Genomic DNA, 22778 nt, shown 5'->3' with positions numbered 1-22778 from the left:
TGCATTTTTCACCAAGAAATGATGCAAGTATCGACGAAAATTTACCACTAACATAAAGTAGAATATGTCACGAAAAAACTATTTTGGAATCCAATTTATAAGTAAAAGCATACCAGAGTTATTAATGCTTAAAGTGACAGTGGTCAGATTTGCAAAAAATTGCTCCCGTCCTTAGGATCATAATGGGCTCCGTCCCCAACGGGTTAAGGACCAAGGATAGGTCCCAGATAGGAACAGGTGAGTGAATTGTAGGTCCTAAATTCTTAAGAAATTTGAAGAATCTGGAGATAAGAGGATTCCTCGCAAACTGACCATTTGACATGCCATTGATAGCAGTCATGTGGACTTTAAGAATATCCGCCTTGAGTTCTTTCTGGTATCCTTCCTGCAGAAGTATAGAAGATACCGATATCTTAACAGAATGTTCCAGCAGCCAGGAAGAAAATATTCTCCACAACTTGTTGTAGACCATATTAGTGGATGTTTTTCTGGAAAAAAGAAGAGAGTTTATAACCTCCTCAGAAAAACTTTTGTTCTTCAATCTTTCCCTTTCAGGTGCCATGCTGTCAAATGTAGCTTGTTGATTTTGGGGTGAAATAATCCTTCTTGGAGTAATAGATCCAAGTATGCTGCAAGTCTCCAAAACTCTCCCCTCTATGAAACAATGCCAGAAACCAGGCCAGCATGGAGCTATTACAATCGATCTTGGATTTTCTGCCATCATTTTTTATAGGACTTGAGGAATTAAGGGAATTGGAGGAAACAGGTAAACAATTTCTACTCTCAGTTCAGAGTGAAAGCATCTAGAACTTTCGGATTGTCTGTCTAACTCAAAGAACAAAACCTTTCCACTTTCTTGTTGTCCTTGGTTGCCATCAAGTCCCAAGACAGACATCCCCACTTCTGCACAATCATCCTAAAGTACTTGGGGTTCAGAGCCCATTCTGAGGGCAATAACGTCTTCCTGCTGAGAAGATCCACCATCACATTGCTGCTTCCACTGATGTGACCCGCTGATATACTGCTGGTCACCCTTTCGGCCCATAACATAATCTCCTTGCATAGAGATTGAAGACTCCGACTATGGGTACCTCCCTGCTTGTTGACATAGAACAAAGAAGTTGCATTGTCAGTCAAGATAAGTACAGGTTTTTGAACTAGAAAGGGTTCGAAATGGTACAGGGCTAGCTGGATCACCTCCAACTTGTGATCATTGGATGACATTCTTGATATTTTAGGTGGCCATCAACCTTGAATCCAACAATTCTCCAAATGAGCTCCCAATCCCATGAGTGAGGCATCTGTGGTGATCATGGTTTGCTGGCAAAACTGGAAACTTTTGCCCCTCAACGGATTTTCCTTGTTTTCCCACCATAGCAGATTCCTGTGGGTCTTCACTGACAATGTCATCTTGGACGAGAGGGAAGCTGTATCTTTGTTTCAGGAGTGAAGGATTTCTGCTTGGAAGTCTCTGAAGTGGGTTTTTGCCCAGGGGACTGCCTCTATGGAGGCCATGAGGAGTCATAGTTATCCTAGATGCAGCAATAATGTTATAAATTTTGTGCACAATCTCATTCCCCTTATGTTCTGGAGGAAAAACTTTCATGGCTCTTGAATCTATCCGCATTCCCAGGAATTGAATACTTGTGGTTAGTGTCAATTTCGATTTTTGTAGATTTAAGATAAATCCCACTTTCTGGAGTAAATCTAATGCCAGCTGAAGATGCAACCTCAAAACTTCTGGAGATGGAGCAATGATTGTCCAGGTACGATGTAATCTTCATACCCTGAAGTCTTAAGAAGGCAACTATGACTAGAGATGAGCGAACTTTTCAAAAATTCGATTCGGCCGATTCGCCGAATTTTTCCGAAAAGTTTGTTTCCATCCGAATTTATTCGCGGCGAATCGATGTTAAAAAAGGCTATTTCTAGCCTACATACAGCCTCTATAGGGGTATAGAACACTTTGCTGTGTCGTAAAATGCATATGGAGTGTGCTGGGGTAGTGAAATAATACTGTTATTCAGAATAGCATGCAGATTACCAACATCGCTCTTAGAATCACTGCCGCACAGCAGCACAATGACAAAGCCTCGTGGTGGCGTCAGTGTCAGGAGACCATATAGTGACTGAATGACATAGTTTGGCAAGAGGAGACCATTTAGTGGCTGAATGGCACAGCGTGGAGTTGGCTGATGCACTAGTACACTACACACCAGGGCTTCACAATCCCCCCCCCCAAAAAAAAACAACACAATATATGAAATGTTTGTCAAAGATTTCTCATTGGTAGCACCCGCCATCCAAAAATGTGAAATTTCCAGAACCAGGCCCCACCCCTGTGGCATCAGTAACCCATATATTGCCTGCATGACACAGCCTGGAGTTGGCTGATGCAAGAGTACACACCAGGGCTTCACAATACCCCCCCCAAAAAAAAAAAAAAAACACAATATATGAAATTTTTGTCAAAGATTTCTCATTGGTAGCACCCGTTATCCCAAAATTTGAAATTTCAAGACCCAGGCCCCACCTCTGCGGCATCAGGAACCCATATATTGCCTGAAGGACACAGCCTGGAGTTGGCTGATGCACCAGTACACACCCGGGCTTCACAATCCCCTCCAAAAAACAACATTTTAGAAATTTTTTAAAGAAATACCTTTGTGTAAGAACAAGCACATATCCAACAGTTCACAAGACTCTATAATGCAGGACGGTGGGCAACCCAAAGACATTTTTCTCAAAAATAATAGACCACACAATGTTTGAAATTTTTTTACAAAAACTAATTCAATATGTGTGTAAGCGCATCTGTCTCCAAAAGATCAGATCAACAAAGGACTTGTGATGAAGCAGAGTTAATCCCTGTCCGTATTTTTATATTTTTTTCATTAAAAAATCACACGCAACAAGCGTTCCGTTGTGTAACGATTAGCATTCTGGAAAATTCAATTTTATTACTGATAAAATTATCAGTAAATAAAATAAAAAAACACTACCCAAGAGTGTTTAATTACCCCATACATTGCACCAGGAGCAGTCAAGAGTAGGCCTCAGCAGTACCCAAGAGGCTTTAATAACCCCTTACCTTGCCCGATCAATTGCAAGATCAAGCAATACCAGGTGTGTTATGCCCTCTGATTTCCGGGGCCACAGGCGCGCTCCACTGAACGGATTAGCGTGTCTCTATCTTTCATCGACCGGTGCTGATAACCCGCTAACTCCCGGAAAGGTAAGCTGCCGCGAAGCAGGTGTCTCCCCCGGGCACGTTTGGCTCCAGAATTTCTACTACTGCCACACCACGCTGACTGCCAACCGTGCTACCGCTTGCTGACTCAAGGGCAACCTGCAACTCTTTTCTCCCGATGATGAACCCCCTTCTCCTGAGATCGAGCAATAACAGGTGTGTTATGCCCTCAGATGTCCGGGTCCGCAGGCGCGCTCCACTGAATGGATTAGGGTGTGTCCATCTTTTTTTTTGTAGTACCCGCAATCCAAAAATTTTAAATTCCCAGACCCAGGCCCCACCTCTGCGGCATCAGGAACCCATTTATTGCCTGAAGGACAAAGCCTGGAGTTGGCTGATGCACCAGTACACACAGAGCTTCACAATCCGCCCCAAAATCAACAAAATTGTATAATATTTTTTTTTAAATTTACTAGTTTGTGTAAGCACAAGCGCATATCCAACATTTCAGAAGACTCCATAAGGCAGGACAGTGGACCACCCAAAGACTTTTTCTCAAAAATAAGGAACCACATAATTGTTGATTTTTTTTTTTAAATTGAAATTCCTAGACCCAGGCCCCACCTCAGCTGCATCAGTAACCCATAGATTGCCTGAAAGACACAGCCGGGAGTTGACTGATGCACAAGTACACACCCGGGCTTCACAAGCCACCCCAAAAAAAACACAAATTTTTGGGAAATTGTCTGACAAAATACCTTTTTGTTAAAACAAGCGCATATACAGCAGTTCAGAAGACTCTATAATGCAGGACAGGGGACCACCCAAAGACATTCTTCTATAATATAATAAACCACACAATATGTTCAAATTTTTTTAAATAATTGAAATTCCAAGACCAAGGCCCCACCTCTGCTGCATCAGTAATCCATATATTGCCTAACGGACACAGACTGGAGTTGACTTATGCACGAGTACACACTACATACCAGTCACCCGGGCTTTACAATCCACCCCAAAAAAACGCAAAATTTTATCGAAATTGTCTGACAAAATACCTTTTCGTTAAAACAAGCGCATATACAGCAGTTCAGAAGACTCTATAATGCAGGATGGTGGACCACCCAAAGACATTCTTCTCAAAAGTAATAAACCACACAATGTTTGACATTTGGTTAAAAAAAATTATTACATGTGTGTAAGTGCATCTGTCTCCAAAAAATCTGATGGCAAAAGGATTCTATTCGCCAAAAATGATTAAGCAGAGTTAATCCCTCTCCATCTATTTTATTTTTTTTTTTATTAAAAAATCACACGCAACAAGCGTTCCGTTGTGTAACGGTTAGCATTCTGCAAAATTCTATTTTATTACTGATAAAATTACCAGTAAATAAACAATAACACTACCCAAGAGTGTTTAATTACCCCATACACCAGGAGCAGTCAGGAGTAGGCCTCAGCAATACCCAAGAGGCTTTAATAACCCCTTACCTTGCCCTATCAATTGCGAGATCGAGCAATAACAGGTGTGTTATAGCCTCAGATGTCCTGGGCCGCACTAGCACTCCACTAAACGGATTAGCGTCTCTCTATCTTTCAAGGACAGGTGCGTGTTGCACGCTGAAACCAGTTCGTGATAGGGATCTGTGATTGCAATTATTTAATCTTAAAACGAGGAATTACCAGTAAGTGAGGGTCATAAGCTGGCGTTTATTAAGTCCCTGCCCTTTGTACACACCGCCCATCGCTATAAGCGATTGGATTAGTTAGTGAGTTGGTTAGATCATTGTTGAAATTTGCATTAAGCATGTATTTAGCTACTGCTAAACATCCAAAAATTTAAGCCCCAAGGCCAGAGGCACCAGGGAAGCAAGTAGTTCCTGAAAGACACAGAATGAGTCTGGAGCAAGCATTTGCAGTACCCAAGAGGTTTTCATAACCCCTTACATTTAAAGATCAATGTTTACATTTGCATTAAGCATGTATTTAGCTACTGCTAAACTTCAAAAAATTATAGGCCCAAAGCCAGGAGCTTCAGTTTTCCCCATATTAGGAGCATAGTTGTCCCCCAGATTAGGCAGTTTAGATGTCCCCCAGATTAGGACCATAGTTGTCCCCCAGATTAGGCAGCATAGATGTCACCCAGAATAGGAGTTTACTTGTCCCTCAGATTAGGCAGCATAGATGTCCCCCAATCAGTGCGGGCTGGTCAGAGCCAATCAAAGGGCCGTATGTGTCAAGCGTGCCGTACAATCCCCAGGTCTGCCCCAGAGGGTTTCATAAACAACCACAATAGAGAAAATTTTGTTGTAGGAGCATGGTCAATCTACTCAGACCCATCTGTCATTGGTGGCTGGAAATCCTGGCTGATCCATCCCTGATTCATCTTGACAAACGTCAGTCTCTCCACATTTTTAGTGGACAGACGAGTTCGCCTGGGGGTGACTATGGCCCCGCTCTGATGGCACACTACTGGCCGGGCAGGACAGCTTTTCCAGGGCAAACTCCGCTAGTTGCGGCCATAAATCGAGTTTGGCTGCCCAGAAGTCCAGCGGATCTTCAACGGTTGTTGGCAGGGTCATGTCGAGGTAAGCCATCACCTGCTGGTTCAGGTCCTGCTCCATGTCCACCTGCTGCTGATGAGTAGCTTCACTATGCGGCTGAAGGAAGCTACTCGTCAGCGACTGTAGACTCAGGCTGCTGCTGATTGAGCCGGTACTGCTCCTGCCACGCAGCCGTCGCAGAGGGCCCCCCGAGTCAGACCTGCGAGTGGATGGACCACGTGGCCGATAGGCATCGGCCAACCGACTACGTAGAAGCTCCCTGAAGTAGGTCAGTTTGTCCTCCCTCTCAGTGGGTGTAAAAAAGTCCCCCATTCTGGGCCGGTAGCGAGAGTCTAATAAGGTGGAGATCCAGAAGTCATCGCGCTGACGAATTTTGACAATTCGGGGGTCACTACGCAAGCAACTCAGCATGCATCGTGCCATTTGTGACAGTGACTCACTGGGACTACCTGCCTCCATCTCCACTGCATACTGCCACGGTGTGTCTGGGTCCTCTGTCTCGCCTCCCTCGTAATAACCCTCCAGCTCCTCTGGCTGCTCCTGCTCCTCCCCTCCTGTCCAATGACCAGAAACACCGGCCATCTCATCCACCATAAAGTGTGCTCCGCTCTGCCCCTCATCATCCTCCTACAGTTCATCCCCCACAGGACTCATGTAGCCTTCTGATGTAGGCGCAACATCTCCATTGCCGTGACCAGCCATGTTTTAAATCATTTTTTGGAGTAAATGTAGGAGTGGAATTACGTCGTTCATGGCGTAATTCGAGCGACTAACAAAAAATGTGGCTTCCTCAAAGGGCCTCAGCAAACGGCAGGTGTCACGTATGAGCTGCCACTCGTTCACATTGAAGTTACACAGGGGGAGTACTCCTATCTGCTTGTATCATCAAAAAATCTGTGATGGCTTTTCTTTGTTCATATAGTCTGTCCAACATATGGAGAGTGGAATTCCAACGTGTGGCAACGTCACAAATGAGACTATGTTGTGGGATACCGTTCTGACGCTGCTGCTCAAGCAAAGTGGGCTTGGCGGTGTACGAGTGGCTAAAGTGCATGCACAGTTTCCTTGCCATTGTCAGGATGTCTTGCAAATGGGGTGAAGACTTGATGAACTTCTTGACAACCAGATTCAACACGTGCCATGCAGGGCGAATGGTTCACACTTCCTTGTCGCAGCGCGGCCACAATGTTCTTCCCATTGTCGGTCACCATGGTTACCATTTCCAGATTTCGTGGAGTAAGCCATACTCGGATTTCTTCAGCAGTTCCTCCCCTGTGTGACTCCGTTCGCCAAGGCAAACCATGTGAAGGACGGCTTGACACTGCTGTGCCCTACACACATGGTACGATGAAGGGCCACCGAGATTTGGATGTGCAGTGGAGGCCGAGGACACGGGGGAGGAGGAGGCGCACACTGTAAAAGGACCAACTGCCTGGAAGCGAGAGCGTGGAGGAGGAAGCGGTGTGGACAACTTGGACAGGAGCACATTCAACTTCTGCGCCGTTGGATGAGTGGGCGCATACTGTTGTCTCTTGGACATGGCTTCGCCGATCAATTGTTGGATGAATGGCTGACTACGAGCGGAGGAAGCAGGAGCGCAAAAAGGATGGTTTGACACAATGCTCCCTTCGGCTGAGGTGGTGGAGCCTTGGCTGGATGACGGAGGGAGCGGATGGCCACTGGGTGATGTGGCAGGCTGGACCACTACCTCGGAGCCACGGTTATCCCAGGCCGCTTTATGGTGGCGAATCATGTGTTGACACATGGCCGTGGTGCCGAGATTGGGACCCTGGCCACACTTCACTTTCTGCCCACAGATTTTGCATGTGACTACGCTAAGGTCCTCCGGATTCTTTACGAAGAACAACCACACCGCAGAGTAGCTGATTTTCCCACCCGTAGTTCGCACTATTTCACTGCTATTGGCGCCATCTCCACGAACTCCTGTTCCACTACCTCCCTGAATGGTAGTTTGCAGCGAAGCAGGTGGTCTCCCCCTGGCACGTTTGGCTCCTGAATTTCCACTACTGCCACCACCACGCTGACTGCCTCAACCGCCGTGCTACCGCCTTGCTGACAAAGAGCAAATCTCTTCTCCTGATGATGATGAAGCCCCGGCTTCTGCACCCGGCTCCCAATTGCGATCGGCTTCATCATCATCAAAAGATGTGTGCACGTCACTGATGTCCTCCTCGTGTTCCACAACAGTGTCTGCCTCAGGACCCTGAGCAATTGAAAGACCGCCTCCCACGTCACTCTCCGCATCACTACTTGGCCGCCTTGCGGAGCAAGGGACGCATGTCTCCTCACATTCTTGGCTGCCCATTAGATGCTGACTGTCCTCTATTACATCGTCCTCGCTAAATAGGGGAACTGAACCCAAAGCATGAGATACTTCTTTGGGAGAGGGAACAGCATAGGACAAAGGCAATGGGATTACAGGGACTGCTCCCGGGCCATGCCAACTGAAGGTTGTGTCTGAGAAACCCACCGACTCTTGACTGGGGTTGTCAGATGTCGCTTGTGATGATGGGGATGAGTGTGCAAACCAATTGACGAGGAGAGATGGGTCGTCGACACAACCGCTGGGTGTTAACGGGAGCTCAGGCCTATTGCTGCGACTCCTGCTGCCACTCGCCCCAAGTCTGCTGCCAACTCTGCCTGACGTATGTAGGCCTCTGCCCCTTCTCTGTGCACATCCTGGCACTTCCCTGCCTGACATACTTAGTGCGTTTATGAGGGTATAGAACAGCAGCAGGCGATTACTTACGGCTGTCCTTTCAAAGTATATAGGCCCTAGACAGAATAACAGTTACTAAATAGTACACTCCTTTGTTGTATGTATGCCCTTTGCAATGATGAGCGCACTGTTAAGCGTATTTATACGCAGAAAAAAACTCTTTTTTTTGTTGTATACACCAGCCAGTACATACTAATGTGTGGAATAGCACTGAATTTAGCACCGAGACAGAAATACAGGTACTAAATAGTACACTACTTGGTTGTATGTATGCCCTTTGCAATGATGAGTGCACTGTTAAGCGGCAGGTGTATAACGTGTGGTATAACACTTAATTTAGCACAGAGACAGAAAAAAAGGTTGTATATGGTACGCTATATGCTTGTATTTAGGCCCTTTGCAATGATAAGGCCACTGTTAAGCGTATTTTTACTCAGGAAAAAATTTATTTTCTTTATTACACCAGCAGGTGTATAACGTGTGGTATAACACTGAATTCAGCACAGAGACAGAAAAAAAGGTGGTATATGGTACGCTATTTGCTTGTATGTAGGCCCTTTGCAATGATAATGCCACTGAAAAAGCGTATCAGTACCCTAGTGGATACTGGTCTCCCTAACAGCCAGGGGAACAGCTCAACTAGTAGTGTGGGGGATGGTAACGCAGGTAGGCCAATACAGTTAGTTGTGGTAGGGGATTCTATAATCAGGAAGACGGATAGAATAATTTGTCACCAAGACCACCTCAACCAAATGGTTTGCTGTCTCCCTGGTGCCAGGGTTCGGCATGTGGTGGAAAGGGTGGACAAATTACTAGGGGGGGGGGCTGGGGATGACCCAGCTGTCATGCTCCATGTGGGAACAAACGACAGAATACATGGTAGGTGGAGGTCCTTGAAGAATAATTACAAGGAACTAGGTGCCAAGCTGAAGGGAAGGACCTCTAATGTTGTGTTCTCTGGAATACTTCCTGTGCCATGCGCATCGCAGGAAAGACAGCGGGAGCTTAGGGAGTTAAATGCATGGCTTAAGTCGTGGTGTAAGGGGGAAAGGTTTGGGTTTTTAGAGCACTGGGCTGACTTTTCATTGGGGTACAAACTCTATTCTACGGATAATTTGCACCTGAATGGAAGGGGGTCCGCTGTGCTGGGGGAGAGAATCCTGGAAGGGGTGGCTGAGTATTTAAACTAGGTGAGTGGGGGGAGGATAATAAAGCAAAGAAAGCAGACAGTGGGATGGATAGGTTAGAGAGGGGTCAGGACATAATGGTGGGTGGAGAGGAGTCCTGTGGGGGGAGGTTAAGAGCAGTGGATAAGGAGATCCATGGGTTACAAACCAGCCGTAAAAATAAATGTAGCCCGATAAATTGTAATCCCAATAATTCAAAAAATTCCATTAGCCCCAATAACTACAATAAGCCCCATTAACTCAAAAAATACCATTAGCCCCAATAACTTAAATAACAACATTAGACCCAATAACTCAAAAAATCCCATTAGCCCCAATAACTTAAATAATAACGTTAGACCCAATAACTCAAAAAATCCCATTAGCCCCAATAACTCTGAAATTCCCATTAGTGAGACTATATGTGTAAAACTTAATGGAAATGTAAAGTGTATGTTCACAAATGCCAGAAGCCTAGCAAATAAAATGGGGGAGCTTGAGGCCTTGATACTGGAGGAACATATTGATATAGTTGGGGTCACTGAGACATGGCTGGACTCCTCGCATGACTGGGCTGTCAATCTGCAGGGGTTTACATTGTTTCGCAAGGATAGAATGAACAGAAAAGGTGGTGGAGTCTGTATGTAAGAAGCTGTATGAAAGTTAGTGTGAACGATGCCATAGTGTGTGATGATTCTGAGGATGTGGAATCATTGTGGGTAGAATTACAAAAGGAGGGAAATATTGAAAAAATAATACTTGGTGTAATCTACAGACCCCCTAATATCACTGAAGAGATAGAAGGTTGGCTGCATAAACAAATAGAGAGGGCCGCTCGGGCAGGTACAGTGGTAATAATGGGAGATTTTAACTATCCAGATATAGATTGGGGCCGGGGGCTGGCTAAAACTACAAAGGGGAGAAAATTCCTAAATTTATTGCAGGATCCTTTTATGGGCCAGTTTGTGGAGGACCCAACAAGAAGTGATGCCTTGTTGGATCTGATCATTTCCAACAACGCAGGGCTGGTTGGTAATGTAACTGTGCGGGAAAACCTTGGTAATAGCGACCACAATATAGTTACTTTTGACTTAAGATGTAGAAAACAAAGACAGACGGGGAAGGCAAAAACATATAACTTTAAAAAGGCAAACTTCCCTGGGCTGAGAGCTGCACTACAGGACATAGACTGGGGGGAGGTGTTCTCAAATACTGACACAGAAGGTAAATGGGACATCTTTAAATCAACTCTAAATAACTATACAGCTAAATATATACCAAAGGGGAACAAATATAAACGATTAAAACTAAATCCTACATGGCTGACAAATGATGTTAAAAGAGCAATAAACAACAAAAAAATAGCCTTAAAAAAATTCAAATCTGATGGGTCAGCTATAACATTTAAACAGTACAAGGAGCTTAATAAAATCTGTAAAAATGTAATAAAAACAGCAAAAATTCTAAATGAGAGACAGGTGGCCAAAGAAAGCAAAACTAATCCTAAATATTTTTTTTAGATATATAAATACAAAAAAAACAAATGTAGGACCCCTTAATAATGATAATGGGGCGATCAAGAAAAGGCGGAGCTACTGAATGGGTTCTTTAGTTCTGTATACACTATGGAAAAAGGAGCTGACATTGGCCTGGTCAGTGCTGGTAACACATCATGTAATGTACTGAACTGGCTTAATGTAGAGATGGTACAAGGTAAGTTAAGTAAAGTAAATGTAAGCAAATCTCCAGGGCCGGATGGACTACACCGAAGAGTTCTTAGAGAGGTAAGTTCAGTAATATCTGTACCCATGTTCATGATATTTAGAGATTCTCTGGTGTCTGGTATTGTGCCAAGGGACTGGCGCAAGGCTAATGTGGTACCAATCTTCAAGAAGGGCTCTAGGTCTTCACCAGGCAATTATAGACCGGTAAGTCTAACGTGCATTGTGGGTAAATTGTTTGAAGGACTTATAAGGGATTACATACAGGAATACATAGGGGATAATAGTATTATAAGTGATAGCCAGCATGGGTTTACTAAGGATGGAAGTTGTCAAACCAATCTAATTTGCTTTTATGAAGAGGTGAGTAGAAGCCTTGACAGAGGAATGGCTGTGGATATAGTGTTTCTGGATTTTGCCAAAGCTTTTGATACTGTCCCTCACAGATGTCTGACAGGTAAGTTAAGGTCTTTGGGCTTGGAAACTTTAGTTTGTAACTGGATTGAACACTGGCTCATGGATCGTACCCAGAGAGTGGTGGTCAATGATTCGTACTCTGATTGGTCCCCGGTTATTAGTGGTGTACCCCAAGGTTCAGTACTGAGCCCACTGTTGTTTAATTTGTTTATCAATGATATAGAGGATGGTATTAACAGCTCTGTTTCTATCTTTGCAAATGACACCAAGCTTTGTAGCACAGTACAGTCTATAGAGGATGTGCATAAGTTACAAGATGACTTGGATAGACTAAGTGTCTGGGCATCCACTTGGCAAATGAGGTTCAATGTGGCTAAATGTAAAGTTATGCATCTGGGTACTAATAACCTGCATGCATCGTATGTCTTAGGGGGGATTAAACTGGCAGAGTCACTGGTAGAGAAGGATCTAGGTGTACTTGTAGATCACAGACTACAGAATAGCATGCAATGTCAGGCTGCTGCTTCCAAAGCCAGCAGGATATTGTCATGTATAAAAAGAGGCATGGACTCAAGGGACAGGGACATAATACTCCCCCTTTATAAAGCATTGGTACGGCCTCACCTGGAATATGCTGTTCAGTTTTGGTCGCCTGTTCATAAAAGGGACACTGCAGAGTTAGAAAGGGTGCAGAGACGCGGGACTAAACTAATATGGGGCATGGAACATCTTAGCTATGAGGAGCGATTAAAGGAGTTACAATTCTTTAGTCTTGAGAAGAGACGTTTAAGGGGAGATATGATAAACGTATATAAATGGCCCATGCAAAAAATATGGAGAAAAACTGATCCAGGTTAAACCGCCCCCCCCACAAAGGACGAGGGGGCACTCCCTCCGTCTGGAGAAGAAAAGGTTTATTCTAAAGGGGCGACACGCCTTCTTTACCGTGAGGACTGTGAATTTATGGAACAGTCTACCTCAGGAACTGGTCACAGCAGGAACAATTAACAGCTTTAAAACAGGGTTAGATACATTCCTGGAACAAAATAACATTAATGCTTATGCAGAATTATAAAACTACATCCCTTCCCCTTATCCCCTTACACCCTTCACTTCAATTCCCTGGTTGGACTTGATGGACGTATGTCTTTTTTCAACCATACTAACTATGTAACTATGTATTTGTACTCAGGAAAAACTTTTTTTTCTTTAATACACTGGCAGGTGTATAACGTGTGGTATAACACTGAATTTAGCACAGAGACAGAAAAAAAGGTAGTATATGGTACGCTATTTGCTTGTATTTAGGCCCTTTGCAATGATAAGGCCACTGTAAAGCGTATTTGTACTCAGGAAAAAAAAAATTTCTTTAATACACCGGCAGATGTATAACGTGTGGTATAACACTGAATTTAGCACAGAGACGGAAAAAAAGGTAGTATATGGTACGCTATTTGCTTGTATGTAGGCCCTTTGCAATGATAAGGCCACTGTTAAGCGTATTTTTACGCAGGAAAACCTTTTTTTCTTTAATACACCGGCAGGTATATAACATGTGGTATAACACTTAATTTAGCATAGAGACAGAAAAAAAGGTAGTATATGGTACGCTATTTGCTTGTATTTAGGCCCTTTGCAATGATAATGCCACTGAAAAAGCGTATTTGTACTCAGGAAAAACTTTTTTTTCTTTAATACACCGGCAGGTGTATAACGTGTGGTATAACACTGAATTTAGCACAGAGACAGAAAAAAAGGTGGTATATGGTACGCTATTTGCTTGTATGTAGGCCCTTTGCAATGATAAGGCCACTGTTAAGCGTATTTTTACGCAGGAAAACCTTTTTTTCTTTAATATACCGGCAGGTATATAACGTGTGGTATAACACTTAATTTAGCATAGAAACAGAAAAAAAGGTGGTATATGGTACGCTATTTGCTTGTATGTAGGCCCTTTGCAATGATAAGGCCACTGTTAAGCGTATTTTTACGCAGGAAAACCTTTTTTTCTTTAATACACCGGCAGGTATATAACGTGTGGTATAACACTTAATTTAGCATAGAGACAGAAAAAAAGGTAGTATATGGTACGCTATTTGCTTGTATTTAGGCCCTTTGCAATGATAAGGCCACTGTAAAGCGTATTTGTACTCAGGAAAAAAAAAATTCTTTAATACACTGGCAGGTGTATAACGTGTGGTATAACACTGAATTTAGCACAGAGACAGAGTAACAGGTGAAAAATGGTAAAAAGGCACTAAAGTCCACACTAATATGACTTCTTTCTGAACAGCAGCAGGACCCAACAGTGCAGCACCACCAAAAAAAAAATAAAAAATCCAGGGATTAAACCCTAAATTGCACTCTGTCACACAATTCTGAGCAGCAGAAGATTTGTGGAGAAAAAAAAAACTCAATAGAGCTGAAAAATGAGAAGATGAGATGCTTCAGAAAGTTCAGGCAGCTTGGAGATCTGTATGAGGCAGCTGACAGCTATCTGTCCCTCTCTGCTGCAATGCTCAATAACGTGAATAGGAGGTTTAGCTATCAATGATCCTTCTCAGAGTAACAGCACAGCACTCTGCACTCCTGCCTTTCCCTAATGCTGATGTGACTAGCAGTTGCAGTGTAACGCTGTGGTATGAGCTATTCACACATACACACAGTCCCTTCCTCTCCATCTGAGTGCATAGATGAAATGAAGTGAGGCAAGATGGCCGCCGATTATATAGGGGCTGTGACATCACATGGGTCAGTGAACACTGATAGGCTGCATCTCACATGTGATTGAGGGTCAGCCCGCCTACCTCCAAGACACCCTCGATCCCCCGTGAAGAGATAGGAGTGAGGTGGCAGGGTTGCCACCCCTCCTATCCCTGCTATTGATCGGCGGAGCGACCAACCAATAGCAGACTGGGGGCGGGGGGGTTAAAGTTCGGTTCCCCCCGCTATGCCCACCCATCGGTGTCCGGGCACAGCGGGGGGAACCGTGTAGTAGCGGCGGCGGAGGCAGCGGCGGTCACTTACCCGGCGGCGGAGCTCCAGATGGCGACGGCGGCTGTGATCATGGCGGCGGTGGAGGTGAGTATGGCGCCGCGTGTCCGGGAGTCTGTTGCCTAGCAACATCTGCAGGGCGACAGTTTGGAGAGTGGTCTCTAAACTGTGGCCCTCCAAATGTTGCAAAACGACAACTCCCACCATGCCTTGACAGCTGTTTGCTGTGTTGGCATGCTGGGAGTTGTAGTTTTGCAAGATTTAGAGGGGTTCAGGCTAGAGATCACTGACAGTGGTCTCTAAACTGTAGCCCTCCAGATGTTACAAAACTACAACTCCCAGCATGCCCAGACAGCAGTTTGCTGTCTTAGCATGCTGAGATTTGTAGTTTTGCAACATCTGGAGGTCCACAGTTTAGAGACCACTGTCAGTGATCTCCAGCCTGAACCCCTCTAAATCTTGCAAAACTACAACTCCCAGCATTCAGGAACAGCAAATGGCTGTCTCGGCATGCTGGGAGTTGTACTTGCGTGCCTCCAGCTGTTGCATAACTACATCTCCCAGCATTCCCTTTGGCAAGCAGTACATGCTGAGAGTTGTAGTTCTGCAACAGCTGGAGGCACACTGGTTGGGAAATACCGAGTTAGGTAATAGGTTCTATTACCTAACTCAGTATTTTCCAACCAGTGTGCCTCCAGCTGTTGCAAAACTACAACTCCTAGCATGCACGTTCTGTTAGTGCATACTGGGAGTTGTAGTTTTGCCTCCCCCCCCCCCCCGCCCATGTGAATGTACAGGTTACATTCACACTGGCGGCGGATTACAGTGAGTTCCCTGCTTCAAGTTTGAGCTGCAGCCGCAGCTCAAACTCCTAGCGGGAGACTCAGTGTAATCCGCCGTCAGTGTGAATGTAACCTAAAAACACTACACTAACATAAAATAAAGAGTTAAACACTACATATACACACGTACACTGCCCCACCCCCCCCCTTCCCCACCCAATAAAAATGAAAAACGTATCCTACAGCAGTGTTTCCAAAACGGAGCCTCCAGCTGTTGCAAAACAAAAACTCCCAGCATTTCCGGACAGCCATTGACTGTGCAAGCATGCTGGGAGTTTAGCAACAGCTGGAGGCACCCTGTTTGGGGATCACTGGTGTAGAATACCCCTATGTCCACCCCTATGCAAATCCCTAATTTAGGCCTCAAATGCGCATGGCGCTCTCACTTTGGAGCCCTGTCGTATTTCAAGGCAACAGTTTAGGGCCACATATGGGGTATCGCCGTACTCGGGAGAAATTGCCTAACAAATTTTGGGGGGCTTTTTCTCCTTTTACCCCTTATGAAAAGGTAAAGTTGGGGTCTACACCAGCATGTTAGTGTAAAAAAAAACATTTTTGTACACTAACATACTGGTGTTGCCCCATACTTTAAAATTTCACAAGCGGTAAAAGAAAAAAGCCTCCAAAATTTGTAACACTATTTCTCCTGAGTACAGAGATACCCCATATGTGGGCGCAAAGTGTTCTGGGGACGCACAACAAGGCTCAGAAAGGAGAGTGCACCATGTAAATTTGAGGTCTAAATTGGTGATTTGCACAGGGGTGGCTGATTTTACAGCGGTTCTGACATAAGTATATATAAATACCCACATGTAACAATAAATACCCACATGTGACCCCATTTTGGAAACTATACCCCTCACGGAATGTAATAAGGGGTACAGTGAGCATTTACACCCCACAGGTGTCTGACAGATCTTTGAAACAGGGGTCTGTGAAAATGAAAAATACATTTTTTTATTTGCACAGCCCACTGTTCCAAAGATCCGTCAAATGCCAGTGGGGTGTAAATTCTCCCTGCACCCCTTATTACCTTCCGTGAGGGGTGTAGTTTTAAAAATGGGGTCACATGTGGGGGGGTCCACTGTTCTGGCACCACGGGGGGCTTTGGAAATGCACATGGCCAAATTCTCTCTCCAAAAGTTCAATGATGCTCCTTCTCTTCTGAGCATTGTAGTTCGCCCCCAGTGCACTTCACGTCCACTTATGGGGTATTTCCATACTCAGAAGAGATGGGGTTACAAATTTTGGGGGGTATTTTCTGCTATTATCCCTTGTAAAAATGTAAAATTTGGGGGAAAACAAGCATTTTAGTGTAAAAAAAAATTTCTTTACATATGCAAAAGTCGTGAAACACCTGTGGGGTATTAAGGTTCACTTTACCCCTTGTTACGTTCCCCAAGGGGTCTAGTTTCCAAAATGGTATGCCATGTGGTTTTTTTTTTTCTGTCCTGGCACCATACGGGCTTCCTAAATGCGGCATGCCCCCAGAGCAAAATTTGCTTCCAAAAAGCCAAATGTGACTCCTTCTCTTCTGAGATCTGTAGTGCGCCAGCAGAGCATTTTTCATCCCCATATTGGGTGTTTTCTGAATCGGGAGAAATTTGGCTTAAAATTTTGTGGGGTGTTTTCTGCTATTACCTTTTTTAAAAATGTAAAATTTTTGCTAAACCAAGCATTTTTGGTATTTTTTTTTTTTTTTTTACATATGCAAAAGTCGTGAAACACTTGTGGGGTATTAAGGTTCACTTTATCCCTTGTTATGTTCCTCAAGGGGTCTAGTTTCCAAAATGGTATGCCATGTGTTTTTTTTTTGCTGTCCTGGCACCATAGGGGCTTCCTAAATGCGACATGCCCCCCGAGCAAAATTTGCTCTCAAAAAGCCAAATATGACTCCTACTCTTCTGAGCATTGTAGTTTGCCCGTAGTGCACTTCAGGTCAACTTATGGGGTACCTCCATACTCAGAAGAGATGGGGTTACACATTTTGGGGGGTATTTTCTGCTATTAACCCTTGCAAAAATGTGAAATTTGGGGGGAAACACACATTTTAGTGAAAAAAATTTTTTTTTTTTACATATGCAAAAGTCATGAAACACCTGTGGGGTATTAAGGCTCACTTAATTCCTTGTTACGTTCCTCAAGGGGTCTAGTTTCCAAAATGGTATGCCATGTGTTTTTTTTGCTGTTTTGGCACCATAGGGGCTTCCTAAATGCAACATGCCCCCCAAAAACCATTTCAGAAAAACGTACTCTCCAAAATCCCCTTGTCGCTCCTTCGCTTCTGAGCCCTCTACTGCGCCCGCCGAACAATTTACATAGACATATGAGGTATGTGCTTACTCGAGAGAAATTGGGCTACAAATTCAAGTATAAATTTTATCCTTTTACCCCTTGTAAAAATTCAAAAATTGGGTCTACAAGAACATGCAAGTGTAAAAAATTTAGATTTTGAATTTTCTCCTTCACTTTGCTGCTTTTCCTGTGAAACACCTAAAGGGTTAAAACACTTATTGAATGTCATTTTGAATACTTTGGGGGGTGCAGTTTTTGTAATGGGGTCATTTATGGGGTATTTCTAATATGAAGACCCTTCAAATCCACTTCAAACCTGAACTGGTCCATGAAAAATAGCGAGTTTGAAAATTTTGTGAAAAAGTGTAAAATTGCTGCTGAACTTTGAAGCCCTCTGGTGTCTTCCAAAAGTAAAAACACGTCAATTTTATGATGAAAATATAAAGTAGACATATTGTATATGTGAATCAAAAAAAAAAATATTTGGAATATCCATTTTCCTTACAAGCAGAGAGCTTCAAAGTTAGAAAAATGCTAAATATTAAATTTTTTCATCAAATTTGGGGATTTTTCACCAAGAAAGGATGCAAGTTACCACAAAAATTTACCACTATGTTAAAGTAGAATATGTCACGAAAAAACAATCTCGGAATCAGATTGATAAGTAAAAGCATTCCAGAGTTATTAATGTTTAAAGTGACAGTGGTCAGATGTGCAAAAAAGGGCTGCGTCCTAGAGGTGAAAATGGGCTGTGTCCTTAAGGGGTTAATGAAGCGATTCGTGCGATAGAATCGCGGCGATATTCGTATTCATTGCAAATCAAATTTTTCATGAAATTGGTAACGAATTCAGGTTCGTCAAGTTCGATTCGCTCATCTCTATGACCACCTTCATGAAGATTTGCAGTGCTGGAGAAAGACTGAATGGTAGACCTCGGAACTGAAAATGCTGCAGCTTGTCTTCTGTTTGGCTATCCTGAGGAATTTCCTGGAATAGGAATTAATCGGGATGTGCAAGTAGGCATCCCTGAGATCTATGAAGGACTGTTACGCTATGCGCTCCGGCCACACACGCTGGCCGTGAGTGCATTGTCCCCCTACCTTCAGCTTCGACGGGGCTGGGACCCGCATGCGGGCCCCAATCCGTCACACTCCGGGTGTTTCCCCTGCCTCTGCCTCTCTGCTCCGGCACACGGGTCCCCGTCCCATAGGGCATGCACGCACCGGAGCTTTAAGATTTAAAGGGCCAGTACGCTCATTAGTGTAATCCACCTGTGGCTTGTTTATAAATTCCTCCACCCTCGTCAGTTCTCTGCCGGATCTTTGTTGCCTTGTGCCCTATAGAAAGTGTTCCATTGTATTGCCTTGCTGTGTACCAGATCTCCTGCTTTTGTGACTTGACCTTGCTCCTCTGCCGCCTGCCTACCGAACTCCTGCTACATCCTGACTACGCTACTCTGCCACCTGCCCTGACCTTCTGCTATCCAGACTACGAGTTGCCTCATCCCTCCTGTGCCTCGCATCTCCTCAGCCGCCTGTGTGGTCGAGCCGTGCCAGGGGTAGCGACCTGGGTATCGCCTGCAGCTGCAAGCCCATCCCGCTGTGCGGTGGGCTCTGGTGAAAACCAGCAGAACCTTAGACTCCGCTCCCTGGTACGGTCCGAGTCATCTGCCACACAGGTCTAGTGGATCCACATAAACCAGAGTTCCTGTCTTCAGAAACGTGAGTGATACAAGGACATGACATCCCGGTTACTGTAGACCGACTTTATAGTGTCCATCTTTAATTTTTGCTTTATTAAATGTCGGTTGATTAAACTCAAGTCTATTATCAGACGCCACTTGTTCCCTGGCTGGAGTGAATCCCTGAAAATTCCTCTTCTGGGGGAACTTCTTCTAACGCTCTTTTTTGGAGAAATTCTTTTAATAGGGAGAGAATACGAGGATCCTGAGCTTGGTTCACGAGAAATCTTTCCCTTGGTTGATGCAGGAATTCCAAGGTGTAACCATTTCTTATAATATTCAAGACCTTCTTCTTAAGCTGTGACAAAGTTCTGCAACCTTGCGCCTACATCCAGAACAGGCCTGGCATCAGAACTCAGACTTCTGTTTGGTGGTGTTGACTGGTTTTTCTTTCCTTTATCCTTGTAGCAGCTATGAAAACGTCTGTTGGACTTTTCTTGATTACTTCATCCCTGAAATGACGCCTTCCTTTTTGATTACCTGGATGACCTACTTCTAAAGGTCTGAGATAGAGAAAGCACTTAATTCTTTTTCTCTTTTCTTCCTGGATCTTGTCGAGGTAAGAACCCATAAACCTTCCAGGTTCAAAAAGGAGAGAACAGAAATTTTTCGCATCTCCTGTCCAGGGTTTTAGCTAAATTGCTCTTCTTGAAGAATTGGCTTATGCCATATTCTTAGCTGCAATCTTCACCACATCAAGGGGAAAGTCACAGAGAAATTCGTCTGCCATCTTCAAATATGACATTTGATGCATAAGGTCATCTAGGGACACCCTATCCTAAATATTAGCAGATATGGTGCTTAGCGAAATCCGCAAGGCCCTTTTGTAAGGCTGAAAGGTTACAATGTGACCTTTTAAGAAAAGTGTCCGCTTTATGGTCCATCGGATCCTTAAGCAGGGTAGAATCATCATATGGATAAAATGATCTTTTAGATAGTTTCGCAATAGCTGGATCCACTTTTGTAGACAATCCCCACTGCTCAGAGGCTGCCAGATACAGTCTGTATACTGACTTAAAGGGGGTAATCCAGGAATTTTTTTTTTATTTGACTAGTCTACAGGGGCTGTAAAGTTGGTGTAGTTCATAATATAGTGTCTGTGTAGTCCAAAATAGCGTATTTTTGGTCACTTTTTATATCATGAAAAAATGAATAAAAAGCAATCAAAAAGTCTGATCAATATAAAAATAATACTGATAAAAACTTCAGATCACTGCGCAAAAAATTAGCCCTCATGACAGCCCGTACGCGGAAAATAAAAAAGTTATAGGGGTCAGAAGATTAAAATTTTAAACGTATACAGTGACCCCCCTTGACCTACGATGGCCCCGACATGCGATAATTTCAACATACGATGGCCTCTCAGAGGCCATCGCATGTTGAAGGCAGCATTAACATACGATGCTTTTGTATGTCGGGGCCATCGCATAAACGGCTATCCAGCAGCGCAGACTGCTTCAGCTGCTGCAGGATAGCCGTTTAAGGTGCCCCGTGTGGTCCGATGACGATCACTTACATGTCCACGGCGCTCCGGACCGTCCTCTTCGGGATCCCCTGCATGGCCGGCGCTCTCCTTCGTCATCATCACATCGCCACAAATGCCGTCCCGTCATCCAATAGGAGCGGCATGCATAACGACGTGATGATGGAGGACGACATCTAGGGCAGCGGTGACGGTCCGGAGCGGCGGGGACAGGTGAGTATAACTGCCTATACTTTACATTGCACGGATCCCTCAACATACGATGGTTTCAACAAACAATGGTTCATTTGGAACAGATTACCATCGTATGTTGAGGGACCACTGTACATTTTTCTGCATGTAGTTATGATTTTTTTTAGAAGTAATATAAAATCAAACCTATATAAGTAGGGTATCATTTTAACCATATGGACCTACAGAATAAAGATAAGATGTCATTGTTACGGAAAAAGTTAAGCCCCCAAAAGTTACAAAATTGCATTTTTTTCTTCAATTTTGTTGCACAATGAATTTTTTTTCCGCTTTGCTGTGGATATTTTGGTAAAATGACTAATGTCACTTCAAAGTAGAATTGGTAACGCAAAAAATAAGCCATAATATGAAATGTTAGGTGCAAAATTGAAAGCGTGATTTTTAGAAGGTGTTGAGGAAAAAATGAAAATGCAAAAACGGAAAAACCCTGCGTCCTTAACCACTTAAGGAACTAGGGCGTATGGATACGCCTTGACGTCTTGGTACTTAAGGACCCAGCAGGCACCCCGTGCAAATGCCCAGGGGGGGTCATCAGACCCCTCCCCCATCGGCGATCGGCGCAAATCACAAGTGAATTCACACTTGCGATTTGCGCCGATTCCGGTTCATACGGGTCTATTGTAACCCGGTGACCTGGAATAGAAGGGGGATCGCGGTTGTCTAAGACACCCACGATCCCCCTGTAGGAATAGGAGTGAGGTGGCAGGGGTGCCACCCCTCCTATCCCTGCTATTGGTCTGCTATTGATCGTCAGAGGCGACGACCAATAGCAGACCGGGGGCGGGGGGGTTAACTTTCGTTTTCCCCATCCTGCCCACCCCTAATAGGCGGGGCAGAACGGGGAACCGAAGGGGACCGGGCGCCGACGTCCACTTACCCATCCGGAGGCTGCGGCGACGTTGATCGGCGGGCGGCGTCACGTGCGTCTGAAGAGGACGGCTGCCGGGATCCTACGGAAGCCGGTAAGTAGATCTGGAGGGCTACAGTCTGAGACCGTGGTCTCTAACTGTAGCCCTCCAGATGTTGCAAAACTACAACTCCCAGCATGCCCAGACAGCTGTTTGGGCATGCTGGAATATGTAGTTTTGCAACAGCTGGAGGGCTGCAGTTTGAGACCACTATACAGTGGTCTCTAAACTATATCCCTCCAGATGTTGCAAAACTACAACTACAACTACAACTCCTAGCATGCTCACATAGCTGTTTGTTGTCTGGGCATGCTGGGAGTTGTAGTTTTGCAACATCTGGAGGTCCACAGTTTGGAGATCACTGTGCAGGGGTCTAAAAACTGTAGCTCTCCAGATGTTGCAAAACTGCAATTCCCAGCATGCCCAGAAAGCAAACAGCTGTCTCGGCATGCTGGGAGTTGTAGT

Source organism: Hyla sarda, chromosome 9 (assembly GCF_029499605.1).
Source record: "Hyla sarda isolate aHylSar1 chromosome 9, aHylSar1.hap1, whole genome shotgun sequence".
NCBI classification, from domain to species: Eukaryota; Metazoa; Chordata; class Amphibia; order Anura; family Hylidae; genus Hyla; species Hyla sarda.
Note: the sequence above shows the minus strand (reverse complement) of the source record.